The 16,864-nt window shown below is 38.9% G+C and overlaps 1 pseudogene; it reads right to left on the bottom strand.

Annotated features, from left to right (window-relative positions):
• Positions 1 to 3,715: 3,715 nt before the first annotated feature.
• LOC101725700 (protein kinase C iota type pseudogene) lies at positions 3,716 to 7,084 on the bottom strand (annotated as a pseudogene).
• Positions 7,085 to 16,864: the final 9,780 nt, after the last annotated feature.

The raw sequence follows: 16,864 nt of genomic DNA, 5'->3' as shown, positions 1-16,864 counted from the left end.
AAAGTATTTCTTGTACATTGTAAATTCTTCAATTGTAATTATAAGGTTAACTTGCTCTTTTCTGTACTTTGTTGATAAAAAAAAACCCCTCAAGGTTACTACCATTCTATTGGCAGCCAAACAAATTTAAAGTGTAACAATCTGAGAACAAAAAATGGGGCCTTTTAAACTTTTAACACCTAAAGACAAGTTTGAGATAAAAGATCTATAGTGAGATTAAAAATATATATTTAAAAGCTATAAGTGAAAGAGATACACTTTTGATATGAAAAATTCTGTATGTTTGTCTTGTTAAAAAGATAAAAAAAAAAAAAATACAAGTCCAGAAGGCCTATGTCAAAAGATGCACGAAAGTAATTTATCAAAAAATATGTATGTTTGTTGGTTTCAAGTTTGTTATAAAAAGTTTAAATATGTTTTCATTAGTTGTCATCAAAGGGTTAAATTCTAAATATTACTGTAATATGTGTACATTGGTCATCTTCAAAGGGTTTAAGAGTCAACGGGTTACAATATCACCTCCTCCTTTACAGTGAGTTAGAAAAAAAGACTGTTGGAAAAAGGCACAAATATGTCAGACCAAGGTGTGGTATTTGAAATTTGACTTAAAAAAGACAACAGAGGCTAGGTCCAGAGAAAAGGAAAGTCATTTATTCTTTGCCAAGACTCCTCCAAAATGCTTCAATTATTTGATTCCATTTTTGCTACCCATTGTCCTAATTGGGAGGACTGTAAAGAACTTTGTAAAACTTTGTTAACCTCTAAAAATGCAGAGAGTTTTATGAGAAATTAAAAAGATCAATGCTCCTAGAATGCCAGCAGGCACACAAAATCCAGATGCTTGACATGAACAGCAATTTCCAGTGAATGAGAGGCCCAATTGGAGCCCCAACACCCCAGGAGGCCAGGACAGGTTAAGCAATTATGAGACAGACCTCCTGACAGGAATACGAGCTGCGAGTAAAAGGCCTAAAAATATGATTAAAGTGCTAGAAACACAGCAGTAGCCCAAAGAGAGCCCTGAGAGATTTTATGAGTAGCTCTGTAAAGTTTACAGAATGTATACACCTTTTGATCCTACTGTTCCTGATAACCATCAGTTAGTTAATCAACACTACTTTGTGACCCAGTCAGCTCAAGATATTAGAAGAAAATTCAAAAACAAGAAACTTGGGAGTGTATGAATATAACACAGTTGCTACAATTGGCTAAAAAAGTGTATGTGAAAAGAGTCAGTGAGAGAGAAGGAACAGGCTAAAAGGAAAGATGAACCAGATAAGAGACAGCTAAGGGAGTTTCTTGGGGCAACAGGCTTCTGTAGAATTTGGATTCCTGGTTTTGCATAGATCAATATCTCCATATTGATTTCCACAGTGGTTGCACCAGTCTGCACTCCCACCAACAATGGAGAAGTGTTCCTTTCTCCCCACACCCCCGCCAGCATTTGTTATTGGTCGATTTCTTAATAGCAGCCATTCTTTCTGGGGGGAGGTGGAATCTCAGTATTGTTTTCATCTGCATCTCTCAAATGATCAGTGATGTATAACCCTAAATTTAGTGTCTTAATAAGCAGATATATCAGTTTCTGGGTCAGGGATTCAGGACTGGTTTCAGTCAGTGGTCCCACTCAGGCCATTTCATGAGGTTGCAGTCAAGACATGTTGGCTGTGGCTGCTCTCATCTGGAAGCTTGACGGGGGCTGAAGGGTGTACTTCCAAGATAGTTCATTCACATGCCTGGAAAGATGGTGCTGAATGCTAGCAAGAAGCTCTAGTTCTTTTTCAGGATGGCTGTCAACAAAGAGAGCAAAGAGAGAGCAAAGTGGAAATTGCAACACCTTTTAGAGCTGACTTTTTTTTTTTTTGGTACAGGGGATTGAACTTGGGTCCTTGTGCTTGTGCAGCAGGCAGCAAAACCACTGAGCTAAATCCCTGGCCCTGTGACACCTTTTATAATCTGGCCTCAGAAGTGACACATCAGCATTTCTGCATATTCTTCATGGTTCCCTGGGCCAGCCTGTTCTTTGTGGTAGGGCACTGCAGAAAGCATGAATTCCAGAGGTGGATATCATGAATACCAGGGCTGGCCACACCCCACTGTATCCCAGATCTCAAGGACAGGAGGTACATCAGCTTTCAAAAAAGCCTGGGGACCTGGAAGCTAGGAACATAAGAAGTCTGCCTGTCTTTTTGTGTTATTTCTGTGTCCTTCTCTGTCTCCCTTTGATTTTCTGGCCCATTATCTCTGTCTCTGCTTTATTCTGTGAAATATAAATTTGTAAATCTCTATCTATGAACTTTTTCCATTGTCTTGGCTGTCCCTCCCCAAACATGGCTGCTGTAGAATGGCAGCCTCATCTCCTGAGGTCCCATTCCATCTATTGAAATGAGTGCCATAGAAGGCCTGGAATCTGTGAGTCTCATTTCTAAATTTTCAAGAGATAGAATCTGTTGACTCTCCTAGTTCAATTAACTGAGGAAAGGGGTCAAGAGGCATAAAATAAAAACATAACCACTATAGCATCAAGAGTGAAGAGGGATTGTGAACTCACAGACACCCTTAAGTGTCTGTTTGTGTGATGATGGGTCATGGTGATGTCTTCTCAAGAGAATAAAACTGAACTGTATTATAAAGTGCTTCAAGGATCCAGCTCTTAAAAGGGCAAATTTTCTTAGAAATACATCTTTCATACAATCATTTGTAGACTTCATAAAAACTCTTATTTCTCAATTATGTTTTATATAAACTCTTCAAGTTATATAAAATTTGATTTGAAATTATGTATGTAATCTCCAAACATATTGTGATTTGAGAAAATTCTGAAAGAGTTGATTTCTGAAACTTCATCCCAGCTATCTAAAAGTGATTTTAGAGAAAGAGAGAAATGTTAAATCATCTGCTGGGAATTTCTTATTAGGGTGTTTGAAGTATGCTGCTGGGATTTCAATTGGGATTGCATTGAATCTATATAGGAATTTTGGAAGTATAGCCATTTTCACTATGTTGATCCTTCTTACCCAGGACCAAGGGATGTCTTTCCATTTTCTGATATTCACTTCAATATCTTTTTTCTTTTTTTTTTTTTGATGTTTATTAAACGTTTTATTTAAAGATTTTTAACATGAAAAAGAAGGTACACAAATACACATTACATTATGATGACCAAGGCAGTATATACATGACAAAAATCAAAACAAAACAAATTTATAAAGTAAATGTCCCGGCACTGAACAAGATGCTTGAAATTAATCCAGGCTTCATATGCATAAAATAAATTATTTCCGAGAACACCAAAATGCCAGCCATTCTGTCTGTAAACTGCCTTATTCCCGGTGAATGTTTTGAAAGACCTACTATATTATATGAAAAGAACTAGCGTGACACTTAAAGATGGCAAAAAAAAGAGAATATAGTTAAAAACATGTTTGTAGTGCAGTTCTGCATAAAATATGCAAGTCAATCTTACTACTTAAAAATCTATACTTTAAATTAAAAACAAAAGGGCCGGGGATTTAGCTCAGTGGTTCTGGCACCTGCCTCACAAGCGCAAGGTCCCGAGTTCGATCCCTGGTACCAAAAAAAAATAAAAATAAAAAATAAAAAAAACATAAACATATTTCTTATATGTTACAATTCTCTATAATTTTATGCTGTGGATAATGCTCTTTGCTTTAAAACAAGTTCCAGACATTAAGAGAAATATATACCGCTCACAAATGAATAAGCAAATGTCTATAAACATTTTCCTTTATGTTTTTATTACTTTCAAACTTGAAAATTGAAGAAAAGGCAATAAATCTAAAAGCTTTGGAAAAGCTACATTTCTAATGAAATGGGGTACCTCAAAAAAGATAAAAAGGTAATTTATTAAATGCCTACAAATTTTAAATCATTCTAAATTTAAAACTAGTGTACCTAAAATTAAATTTTGCTCAGATTGTATCATTATAACCTATTTAGAAAATGATGGTTACTTTTCAAGTCCTTTGCATAAAAATAGGACTAGCACAGGAATGCTATAGATCTGGTAATTCTTTAAATAATAAATTACTGACCAGTAATTTCGATAAAAATATTTTGAAGAACTTTGCCCCTGAAATGAATTCTACTATGTATTTCATGTGTTATCCTACTAAATAAAAAAACTTAACTAAGGAGATAGAACTATAATATATATGTGTTTTCTGCAGATTAATTTAAGAGTGTTATAATTTTTTGGATTCCTTGAAGACTACATAAACTGGGGTCCAAAAGGTATAGGTAATATGGTTTGAGATCAACAAGCATAGGTAAGACATTCTACTTAAAAGACAAATTATTTTCCTGTATAGTACATAACTAGAAAAAGTATTATACTTTCTGTCTCCACTCAACAAATGGAATGTTTTCATTTATCAACAAAAGCATTCAATATTCCCTATTATAGATTGTAAGAATCAAGTATTAATCTAAATATAACTACAAAAAATAAATTAAAATTAGCTTCTAGACAGTTATGAAATGGTTCATTGAATCCAGGCTGGTAACCAGTTTTTCCAAGCATTAAATAGTAATAAGCAGAATGCATAGTTGACAAATGAGGATCAGACCCACTGTTCTTCATACATTGAAAGACAATTGATATACTCAAAACCTGCAAACTCGTATCCTTCCATTTTACTCACGATGTCATTATCATCTGGGGTGAGCTGGACAGATTCCTCAGTAAACTGAGAATCAAAGTTGTCCAACCCGAATCCCTCAGACATATTTGGTTTGAAGGGAGGCACTACTTGCTTTTGCTCCATCATGTCCCAGTCGACATTTTGAAAGAATGGATGCTCCTGAACATCAGCAAAGCCCCTCTGAGGATGGCAACCCAATCATTCCTTTGGGTCCCTGCTCAGAAAACTCTTCAGGACACTTGCAGCTTCTACAGACAGACATGGAGGTATGCGAATTTCTCTTTCCAAAATGACTTGATAGAGATTATTGTTTGAGTTTTGGTCAGGGTTATCAGAGCTCTCATCAAGATGAAAAGGAGACTCTCCAATCAACATCTCATACATCAGTACTCCGAGAGTCCACCAGTCCACACTGAAACCACAATCTTCCCCCCTTACAATTTCTGGAGCCAGGTAATTAGGAGTGCCACAGAAAGTGCTGGTCACATCTCCAGGGTTTAAGGCTTCCTTACATATGCAATAGTCGGTGAGTCTAATGTGCCCTTCTGAGTCCAGTAGAATATTGTCCAATTTCAAATTTCTATACAGTATCCCTCGCTGATGAAGAGAGTTGAAGGCTAAACTGATTTCTGCAGAGTAAAACCTGGCATGTTCTTCAGGAAGGATTCTTTGTTGCTGCAGATGAAACATCAGATCTCCACCATTTACATAGTCTAGAACGAAGAACAGTCTGCTTTCTGTCTGGAAGCAAGAATGCAGTCCTACAGGAAAAGGATGATTAGTGGCCTGCTGTAAAATGTGCTTTTCTATCTGTACCTGATCAGGGTTGACAAGCTCTTTTTTCACTGCTTTCATTGCATACACATGACCTGATTTTTTCAGTTGGACTAACAGTACTTTCCCATAACTCCCTCTGCCTATCACACGAAGCAAATCAAAGTCCTGAAGACCTAAACTAGGTGAAGCTTTGCCACTTTCCCTGTTGTTCTCTGCCTCATTCTCTTCATCAACTTGTTCTAAAGCCTCATGAGTTGCAAGGTTCTGTGGGGTCACTGTCTGTTCAGGGTCTGAAGCCATGGATGATGGACCGACTGGCATCAGGGTGTCTGATGGTAAAGAATGCTGCCCACATTCAACTGTGATGAGTGTGTGGCACTTCTTGTGAACTGAGAGTTTACATTTGGTGCACTTATATACCTGGTGGCCAAGTCCCCCTACACAGTCTGTGCAGACAGCACAGTGAGCCTGCCTGCTGAAGCATTTGGCTTGAAAAGTGTGGCCATTAGCACAATACAGCTTTCTCCAGTGGCCTGCAGCTCTGTGGTGAATGGATTTCTCTTCTCTGGGACAAGGCATTTTAGGATGTTCTGGTATACAAGGCAGTACATGAACTAAGAGTTCATTTTGAGAACATGAGTTTTTTAGTCCAGAAAGCCTAAAGGCCTCTTCTAACTCCACCTGAGGTGACACAGTGTATGACTCTCCTTCCTCATCTACCCAGTCTGTGGTGAAAAGCTGTTTATTGTCCAAACACCACAAATCTTGATCTTTATCACAAAGGCCCGCAAGGGAGATGGCATTCTCAAAAGATGTTGTCAAGATGCCTCTTCCCAAAATGAGGGCCGATAGGGTAGAGGTGTGGGTCATGGAGGTGCCCGGGAAGAAGGGACCATAGACAGGTTGGCTGCCCAGGAAAACAGTCAGGAAGGGCTCAGAGAATGAGTGCAGCCTGACTTCCTGCAGGGACTACACTGGCCTGAACTCTGCAAGGCTCTCTGTGAAGTTGTTTCTGATAGTGGCAGCCAGGCCTGGGTGGATGTACACCGGGCTTCTCAGTGTCTCTTGGGGGCTGCTGGCTGTGACTTCAGTCTCCCCCACTGGACTTTGACTCTGTAGGTTTTTTGTGCCCGGGTCTGGGGAGCCCTGCCCAGAGCTACGGGGTGTTTCTGGGCCTGGTGATAGTTCCCCTGGGCTCTTTCCAGTTTCTGTGCCTTTGGTATTTGGGCTTAGGGAGACTTCACAGAGGTACCTTGATTTTGATAGGTCCCTGGTGGTCACTCCCCTGGAGACCGTCCCTGGGGTGTCTGTGACAGTCGTGTGGCTGCTGCAGTGTGGCCTGCGGCCTCTGGATGGAGTCAGCCGTCTTCTCAATCTTTCCCAGATACTTTCTCTGCCTGGGGTCCTGAGGCTGCGGCCTCATGAAGTGGAGAAGCAGCTCAGCAGGTTCGCTGTTGACCGTCTCTGGCCAAGTGAGCTTGGGAGACGGTTGGTACTAGATTGTGACGCCCATTAGAAGGGTTCCAAGTTCTGTTTGAAGATGTTGCCAAGGAAGTGAGGTCATGTCTTGGGGTTCCACAGCTGAAGTTCCCCCTGTGATGTGAAAATCCTATGGCCCATCTTTTCCTTCTTACTAAATAAATCAGGGCCTATTTATTTATTTATTTATTTATTTAAAAAAGAATGGGGCTGAGCACCACAAGGCCAGTTAGCCTTAGATTAGAAGTTTGAGACTTTCTGGGCCATCTCCAATCTCCTCACAGAGATTTTATAATTACACAAAGTGGACACTTTTGTTCAAAATAACAGTTCACATTCTTAGGGTAAATGGTGTCATGAAAACAGCCTTCGGCGCTGTACAAGGGTGTGAACACAGGAAGTGCACAGCTGCCTCCCTGCAGCCACTGACATAAGACTGCAGCCTCTCCTGCTTCTGAAGGTCTGGGTGATGTCGAGGCCTTCGGACTTAGTCTCACTCTTAGTGAAATCAATTCCGAGTCCATCTGCCAGGAGTGCTAGTGATGTGACCCAGATAAGGGCAGCCAGCCACGGGACTCAAGCCTCTTTCATTCTCCTTGTTTCTTTATGTTCTCTAAGTATGTTTTGATTTTTGATTCTTTTGCTTGTCTGTTTTTCATTACTATAAAAAATATCTGAGATAAATCAACTCCTAAAGACAAAAGGGTTATTCTGACTTCCAATTTTGGAGGTTCCAGTCCCGGATGGATTCACCCATTGCTTTGAGCCCATGGGTTCAGAGTGCACCATGGTGGAAGTGCGGACTTCCTTCATGGGAAGTGAGTAAAGAACCAGGTCCCACAGTCCCTTCCAGTGCCTGTCCCCAGTGATCCCAAGACTGTCCAGAGGCCTGCCCCTTAAAGTGTCCACCTGGGGACTTGGCCTTTAACATGCAGGCCTTTGGAGGACATTCAGGATCCAAACTATCACAGTCCCTACCATCATGGCTCCTCACTCTTTGTTTTTTTTCCCTTTGGGACATTCATCTGCCCTCGTGATATCAATTACTATTTCTGTGCTGATTCCAAATCAGTCTAAGTTTGTTTCTTCCTCACAGTAACCTCATGTAGGGGGAGAAATTCATTCAAGTTCACCCAGGGTGGTATCATATTCAGTACCACAGTGTCATACTGAAAGTCCAGACCAGGAAAACTGGGAAGCTTGGTCACCACACCTGTGACACAGGTGCTGTTGGCCAAGGCAAGTTTATTATGAAAAGGATGTAGCTTGGCTGACAGGACTTCATTTGCACAGGCTTTTTTAAAAGACTCTGAGAACTATTCTAATAATGTCTTCACATGGTTTATATGATTTAAGAAAACTTCACAAGTAAAATAATTTAAGCACAATGACTTCTTAGAGTTCCTCTTGCCTTGGGTGGTGTTGGAGTGGCTCTAAACACATTTTTGCTTTGGAATACAATTTTCAGCATTTCAAAATATATCCTTTGTCATGATTTATTTTTTCATTTTAAATATTCACTTTTATACAAAAATTTTTATTGGTAATTTTATATTCTTTTCCTGAGGGATGTAAATTTTAAGACCTGCAAAACCTGGGCCTATCTCTGACTACTAGTTTCCCCATTTTGCACTTGAGGAATTAAAGCAGGTCAGACAGCTAGTAAGCAAGAGACCCCAGTTCAAATCCTGGTCTCAGAGCCTGCATATCTTAAACCACTACTCTCTCTCAACCATTACATAATGGTTTTCTACCATTATGCTCTTTATTAACATATTCTTAGCTACTGCATTATTATCTCTATCACCTACTATTAGTTTATACTACTCCAGTTGATATTACTCCAGTTAGTTGCTATTATGCCAGTTAAACTCAAGTCTAGAGGCATCAGAGTCTGACTTATGAGCCAAACTAATATCTTAGAATGTGACTGTAATACACTTATGAATCACTCAAGAAGGCAAAATGAGAACTGCATCATTAAGTGTTTTTGGTGTTGTATAAATGTTGCAAAGTGTATTTGCACAACTACAATGGTTCCAAGGTCACTAGGCAATATAATCTCAAGGGGTCACTGTTGTACACACAGGTAGCTGTTAACTGAAACTTCATTTATGCAGTACATGTTTATACACAACATGTACTTGGTAATAGGGTCTTTAAAGAGGAAATGAAGTTAAAATAAGGCCCTCGTGCAGTGTGATTAGTGTTCCTATGAGAAGAGGAGATTAGGACACCAACATGTAAGATTAGATGACCCTTATGATTCCACTTAGCGCCAAGTCTCCTAAAGTCTACATCCTATCTTTTCCAACCTGCTGTTCAGTCTCAGCCAAGGCTTATGCTGAACGTGCTGGCCCACTGCTTGTCTTCTACGTAGGTCACGCTTCCACTTACAGAAAGGCAAAAAGTAAAAGGCACATAACAATTTAAAGAAAAACAGGTCTCCAGACTTCATGAAAAACTGAAACAATCTAATACATGGTCCACTGCAAAGAACATATTTTACTTGGCAAGGGTAAAGCCAATCTGCTTAGCATGAAGTCTATCAAAGCATTTAAAAATACAAGATGCATATTCTTGGATCATGTGTACATCATCAAATACTGAAGGCACAGAGAAAAACCAAGGCCTAAATAAAATTTGCGAATATTTAAAATCGGTAAGCTAGGAAAAAATAAGTAGACTATGAAACACCCTAGGAAGTTAGTGGTTTTCAAAGCAATAATAAAAACTTTATTTTAAAAGATGACTGAAAAAAAATCTTACCAATCAATAAAAGCACAAAAAGGAAGGCTGTGTTATGAGATTACCTGGATCTGTGCCCTATTTCCAGCTGTGATATTGGATATTGTCCAACATGCTTCCTTTTTGATAGATTCTTTAGGGCTACTCAGCAAATGCAATAAACTCTGAAGAGCCAAGCAATTCAAAATTACCTGTGTCTGAATATCATCCCCTGTGACAATGTTTCCCACAGCCCACAAAGCAGGAGAAACCACTTTATAATCATTATGCATCAGTAGCTCCACAAGTCTCCTATATACTCCTGCATCAATGACTGCTTGAATTTTATCATTGGGTCCATCTGATAGATAGGAGAGGGCCCAGCAGGCATCAGCCAATACATCAGTGTCATTGACAAAAAGCAACCAGGAAAGCGCATTCAGACAAGGGGAAACCTTTGCAAATTCTGGAGGTGGACTTGTCCCTCTACAGAGTTTAGACAAAGCCCATACTGCATTCTGGGTCATGGTCAGGCAGTTTTGTTTTGAAAATAACTGCAAAAGAGGAGGAAGGATATTGCAGTCTAGGACACAGTCCCTGCACATGGTACTGTCTCCAGCAATGTTGCCCAGAGCCCAGATTGCCTGTTCCTGGACATCTTCAAACTCTGAGCTGAGCAATTCTATGAAGATGGGCACTGCTCCTGCCTGAATCACAATCCAGATCTGAAGAGAATTTCCTGAAGCAATATTTGTCAGTACCCAAGCTGATTCAAACTGCGGTGTACAATTCTCTTTTCATTTGAGGAATTCCACAAACCTGGCCACAACTCCTGGTGTGCTGATAACTTCATCAATAGGAGGGTTAGGTTCTTTTGAAAGCAGTTTTCTGAATTTCTGTGTTGCAGAAAGTTGTTGCTCTGGGCTATTAGAAAATATCATCTCAATCATGTCAGAAGTAATAACACCACCTGGTGCCATCTCCATGTTATTGATCCGGGCCTCATGAAAGCCACCATCTGACATAACTTCTTCTGTTTCTTCTGCTGTAGCAACATTTCTTCGCTTGAATAACTGCTCCTCTCTTTTCTGCTGTTGTAGCTGTAATCCTTCTTCCTCTCTCCTTCTACGCATCTCATCTGGATTTAGAGATTTGTTCTTGTAACTTTTCAGGCGAAAGTTCTCTTTTCCTGGGGTGGTCATGATTTCGGCTCCAGGCAACTGATCCCAGTGCCACTGCTAGGGTGAGGGCTCACTCGCTTGCCGGCCTGCTGGCCGTACCTCTCCCGCTCACAACCTCCCAGAGCTGGTCCGCTCCTTGGTGTTGCTCACCAGGCCTCTCTCTCCACCACAGTGCACCGAGAGACTCAGCTCAGCCGGCGTGCACACTGCACCTTCAATATCTTTTTCCAAAGTGCTATAGTTTTCAGAGAGGAGGTCTTTGATTTCTTTTGTTAGGTTGATTCCTAAGTATTTCAGTTTTTTGGATGCTATTGTGAAAGGAATTGTTTGCCTTATTTCTCTCTCAGTGAGTCTGTTGTTCGTATAGAGGAAAGCTATTGATTTTTGTGTGTTGACCTTGTATCCAGCTACTTTACTGAATTTGGTTATTAAGTCTAGACTTTTGGTGGAGTTCTTAGGGTACACAAATTTTTTTTAAAGGTCTGGGAATGTGGCTTAGTGCAAAGGTCCTGGGTTCAGTCCCTAGTAATGTTGCAGAAATCTTGGAAAGAAATACACAGAGACACAGAATTCGGATAAAATAATAAAATTTCTTCTCGCAAGTGGGCAGGACTGCCAGAAACCGGTCTGGTTAGTATCCACGCCCCCTTTGTTCAGCATTTCCCTTTTTATATATTTTGTAGCCATTATCTCAACCCTAGTGGTCTTTGATATGTAAATACAATTCCAGATCCTATTTACAAGTCACAGACACAGATAGGCACATATACATTGTAAATTCACCCTGGCATGGTAACTTTGTTAGGTTAATAAAGTTATCTTTAGAGTCAGATAACCATCACCTTAAACAAGGAGTTATGGGAAAAGCAAACCTTAAAAGAACACATTACTTATTTTGCTTTTACAACTACCTTAATATTCAATCTATGAAGTTATTTAAAACTTTTCCCTATCAGTAACACACACACACACACACACACACACACACACACACACACAAAAGGAAAGAAGGAAGAAGGGAGGGAGGGAGGGAATGGTGGGCAGGAAAATTCCCTAGCCCCCATGAAGAGTCTTCCTTGCAGTTGTAGCTGGATATCCTCTGATAGCCTCTGAGACTTCGGGCATCTGAAGGCTTGGGTATCCATCTTGGGTATCCATCTTGGGTATCCAAGATGGCTCACTCACATGGCTGGCAGTGGAGTCTGGCTGTTGGCTGGGAGATCCCCCACTGTCGACTGGAAATTCTACATTGTGCTCTCCACCATGGTGGCCTAGTGGTAGGAGGACTTCTTAAGTGGTACAGTATCTGGTTTCTCCTAAAACAAACATCTCTGGAGAGCCTAGTAGAAGTTGTAATGCCCTTTCTGACTCCATTCTATGTTGTTTGGGAAGAGTGGCAAGGAACAGTGTTTGGGATAGGAGATACTGTTGCAAGTGTATTTAGAAAATACTATCTGCCACATGTGGATAACATTACAGCCTATTTCATATGGTTTTGTATATATCAAATGAGAAAATTGCATGTGAACTGCTTAAAATAGTGCACAGCACATAGGAAAAGCTCAGTAAATGTTATTATTATCCAACACTGTCCTTGAGAGAATTTTTTAGTTTGGGATAACCACTATTTTGAATTTTAGAATTACCATGTGTTCTCAAAAACATCTGATTAAGTTTAGGCGGGTTAAATTTCACGTGAAATTGGATAGAGGTCATGGTGGTTACCTTCAAAGAGTCTTCTTGAATTCTAAGTGCAGAAGCTGCCTTTTGTGTGAAGGTAAAAGGTACCAAGTCAGGGGAGAATTCTCTGTGACTCTCTTGCTTGCTTTGAGATAATGAAAATGCTTTGGATTGGAAGTTTCACCTTTGTTTTCTCATCTTTACATCTGTTGTAATGATGAAGTCAATGTAAACTTTCTTATCAAGGTTTGCAGGAGTGCTCTTTAAGATTGGAAAAGTCACAGGTTTTCAGATTCTATGAAATTTAGCAGCCATAACTTTGCCTTCCCAAAGCAATTTGAAATGAGCATCCCAGACAATGAACCTACCTCTGACAAACTCAGCTTGTGCTTTGTTGTCAAGCTGTGATGATTTAGATTCCTCTTTCTCTGGCTTCAGAAATCGATGTCACAGCTGCACTAGGAAATGGGCAAATGCTGCTCTCTTTATCTTCTGTTAGCAATGAAATTGTGTTCTTCTTATCAATGTGGGTTGAAGGACATCTTTATACCTGGTCACTTTGAGGGTGATGTCAAGCAGATTTTGATTTGAATAAATATTCAGTGGTGGCAAGCATAACAAACTCTTTGTGGTCATATCTCAATCAGAAAAATATATAAAATAAATTAAGGAAAAATACATTAAAATAACATTTTGGTCTTCTTTTTACTTTAAAATAATTTATGTTCCTAAAATAGGAAATATTAGAAAATCTAGGGAGAAAAAAAGAGAAAAATAAAAACCATTCACATTCTTATCACCTAGATATAATAATTATTAACATTTTAGAATTTGGTATCTTGGTCATACACATATACATATATACCATATATTTGTTTTATAAACTGGGTAATGTTAGCATCTGGATGTTGTAAATAAAACAAATATAATGTGAGGACCTCATGTTAGCAAATATATAAAATCAGTTTAAATTATTTTAATCAGTCTCCTATTTATCTGCCTGGGAGTATTTAGGTTTTTCCAGTTCCCACAGTTATAAACACTGTAAGGGGATATGCTTGTGCACATATTTTAAAAACTTAAAAAATTTAAAAAAGTAATGCTTGTGCAAATAAAAAAACTCAAATGTTATATAAGGTTAAAAAATAAAAATAAAAACATTTTCTTTCCTCTTTGTCTTAGTTACTTTCTCATTTCTGGGACAAAATACCTCCACAAATTAGAGGAAGAAAGGTTTATTTTAGCTCCAGGTTCTAGAGGTTTCAGTCCATAGTTGGTTGGTTCCAAGGCAGGGTGCCATGGAAGAAAGGCATGACAGAGGAGAGACAGTCCAGCAGGCAGGAAGCAGCTAGTCTTCCTTCTTCTTTCCCTTTGTATTCCATCCAGGCTACAAGCCTATTGGTTGGTGCCACCCACATTTAGGGTGAGTCTTCCCTCTTCAGTAAGTCCATCACCCACACCCAGGACTATGTTGAACCAATCAGTGGACTAATTGAGCATCATGTGCCCATGATGCAGTTACTCCCCAAAGCCACACCCATGAGTTCATGGGCCTTTGAGGGGACATCTAGTTATAAGCCATAACATTCTTCTCCTAGTTCAATTCACCACAAATATCACTGGTAGTATTTTGTGACTGGGTTGTTTCGTGATTATTAATCTTTAAATATTTATGCCTGTAGTAATAATTATTCCTGTATCCATGGTTAATCATCTTTAGGCAGTATATATGGCTATATTCTGAAAGATGAGAATATAGCTTCTCCTAGTTTCTTTGACCTTTCTAACTCTAGATTAGAGTTATATACATTTTTGTTCATGTAGGTGATGAAAATCAGTACACTAGAATCTCTATTCCTGTTGTCATCTTTAGTTTTTATAAATATTCCATTATCAAAGGCTAATAAATCAACCACCCTTCCCTCTCTTTTCCTAATATTTTTAGTTGTATGGTTGTTTTATATTGTCAAGATTTAAAACATACATTCTATTCTGTAACGTCAATGAAATATTTATATAAGTTAACTGAGAAGTGGAGAATCAATAAACTTCATTATACTGCTGTAGTAATATATTACTGTGAATATTACTGCAGTTAGATTGAATCCAAGGAAAGAAATGTAATTCATGTCATTTATAACTTTGTTGCTTGAAGGAAAGTCTTCTAAATGTTAAAAATCAAGGAGGAATCCAGGTTTGGTGGGTCTTGAATATCGTATAATTTTGGGGCCCTCTCAAGAGAAGATTCAAAATAAAAAAAAAATAGTTACAATGATTCATCCCTTGGCCTTCAAAGGCCTGTGTGGCTGAGAGGCCCTAAAACATTAGCTTTATAGTAAATCTCCTTTTTGGGTCCATGGATCCCCTTAAACTTCTCAGCCTCTTTCACTTCCCATGGTTCATATTCAGCTGCTTTCATGTTTCTTGTACCTCAGGTGTCCTGTGGGTTCCCTTTTCATTTTGCTGAAATTGCTCCTCCATCATTTTATTTCACAAGGCTACAGTGGTACTTTATATTTGCAGTGCTTGTATATTGCATATGCATTTATTTTGTCTAAACATGATTGTTCAGCTTGATTTAGAAATCTAAATTTAAAAAATGTTCCCAACTGAAAGGATAAATAAGAAACTAATAAAAAATGATTGTTATCTTTGGAGGCAGGTGGGGCAGGTGAATGGAGAGGGTGAGAATGAGACTCTTAACATTTTAAAATATAATTTCCTCTTTTTACCAAATAAAAGTATTACTTTGAGTTGTAGTGGTGCATGCCTGTAATACCAGCTGCTCAGGAGCCTGAGACAGGAGGATGCCAGATTGAGGCTAGACTGGGCAACGTAGGCCCTGCCTCACAAAAAAATAAAAACTAAGAATAAAAAGGGCTGCGGAACAGGAATCTGGATTCAATATCCAAAAACAAAACAAAAACCAAAACTAATCTCTCCCCCCCTTTCCTTGTCCCTCCTACACACATACACACACACACACACACACACACACACAAACACACACCCACACACACACAGTGTGGCTGAAATGATGAAAAGTTCTTATCCTTGTTTCTTTTTTTTTTAGGTTCTTTTATTGGTACATTTTAGGTATACAATTCATTTACATTTATCATTGGGTGCTTGTACCTGTACATGATGTATCTTGGTTCTTATTTTTTCCCCATTACCTGTGCACTCTTCACCCCCTCCACCCTTCCTTATTTACATAGACATCATTTCCATTTTTTTTCTTTTCTCACAGTTTTTCCTTTCCCTCTTTTCCTTTCCCTTTCCCCTCCCTTCAACCCTTTGTCTTTGGACCTTTTTTCCTATTCAAATTATCAATTATTCATTTTAATCATTTTAACCCTTGTTTACACTATAAGTTTCTCACACTAGAGAAACTATTCGGTATTTACACATGTGTGTCCTATTTATTTCACTTAAGAGTATGGCCTCGATATGCATTCATTTAGCTATAAATGACTCTAGTTTCTCACTCTTTATGGCTGAGTAGTACTCCATTTTATTAAAAAAACCACGTTTTCTTTATCCAGTTTCCAGATGATGGGCACTTGGGCTGTTTCCAAGCTTTAGCTATTACAAATTGTGCCACAATAAACACGGGTGCACATATATCACTATAGTATGATTCTTTTAATTCTTTGGGGAAGATACCCAGCAGGGGAATAGCTGGGTCAAATGGGACTTTGAGTCCTAGTTCTTTGAGGTATCTCCATCTTGATTTCCACAGTGGTTGCACCAGTCTGCACTCCCACCAGCAATGGAGAAACGTTCCTTTCTCCCTGCCCACCCCAGCATTTGTAATTGGTTGAAAACCCTACAGAAAATTGGAATAGAAGGTTTTTATCTCAACCTGATTAAGGCTATGAAAAACTAACAGCCAACATCATACTAAATGGTCAAAAACTGAAAACTTTCACACTAAAATCAAGAACAAGACAAGGATGCCCACTATCACCACTCCTGTTCAATATAGTTCTGGAAACATTAGCCACAGCAATTAGAAAAGAGAAAGAAATAAAAGGAATAAAGATAGGAAAGGAAGAAGTTAAACTGTCATTATTTGCTGATGATATGATACTTTACATAGAAGACCCAAAAAACTCCACTAAAAGACTTCTAGACTTAACTGATAGATTCAGTAGAGTAGCTGGATACAAGGTCAACACTCAAAAAACAATAGCCTTCTTGTACACAAATAAGAGACTCACTGAGAGAGAAATTGGGGAAACAATTCCTTTTACAATAGCATCCAAAAAAATGAAATATCGAGGAATTAATCTAATAAAGGAAGCAAAAGACCTCTACACTGAAAACTACAGCATTCTGAAAAAAAGAGATCGA

This window comes from Heterocephalus glaber, unplaced genomic scaffold (genome assembly GCF_053883595.1).
Source record: "Heterocephalus glaber isolate CG9 unplaced genomic scaffold, H.glaber_assembly_v1.0 deba00001662, whole genome shotgun sequence".
Taxonomy (NCBI): Eukaryota; Metazoa; Chordata; class Mammalia; order Rodentia; family Bathyergidae; genus Heterocephalus; species Heterocephalus glaber.
The sequence above is the reverse complement of the archived record's forward strand: the minus strand, read 5'-3'. Positions and strand labels throughout refer to the sequence as shown.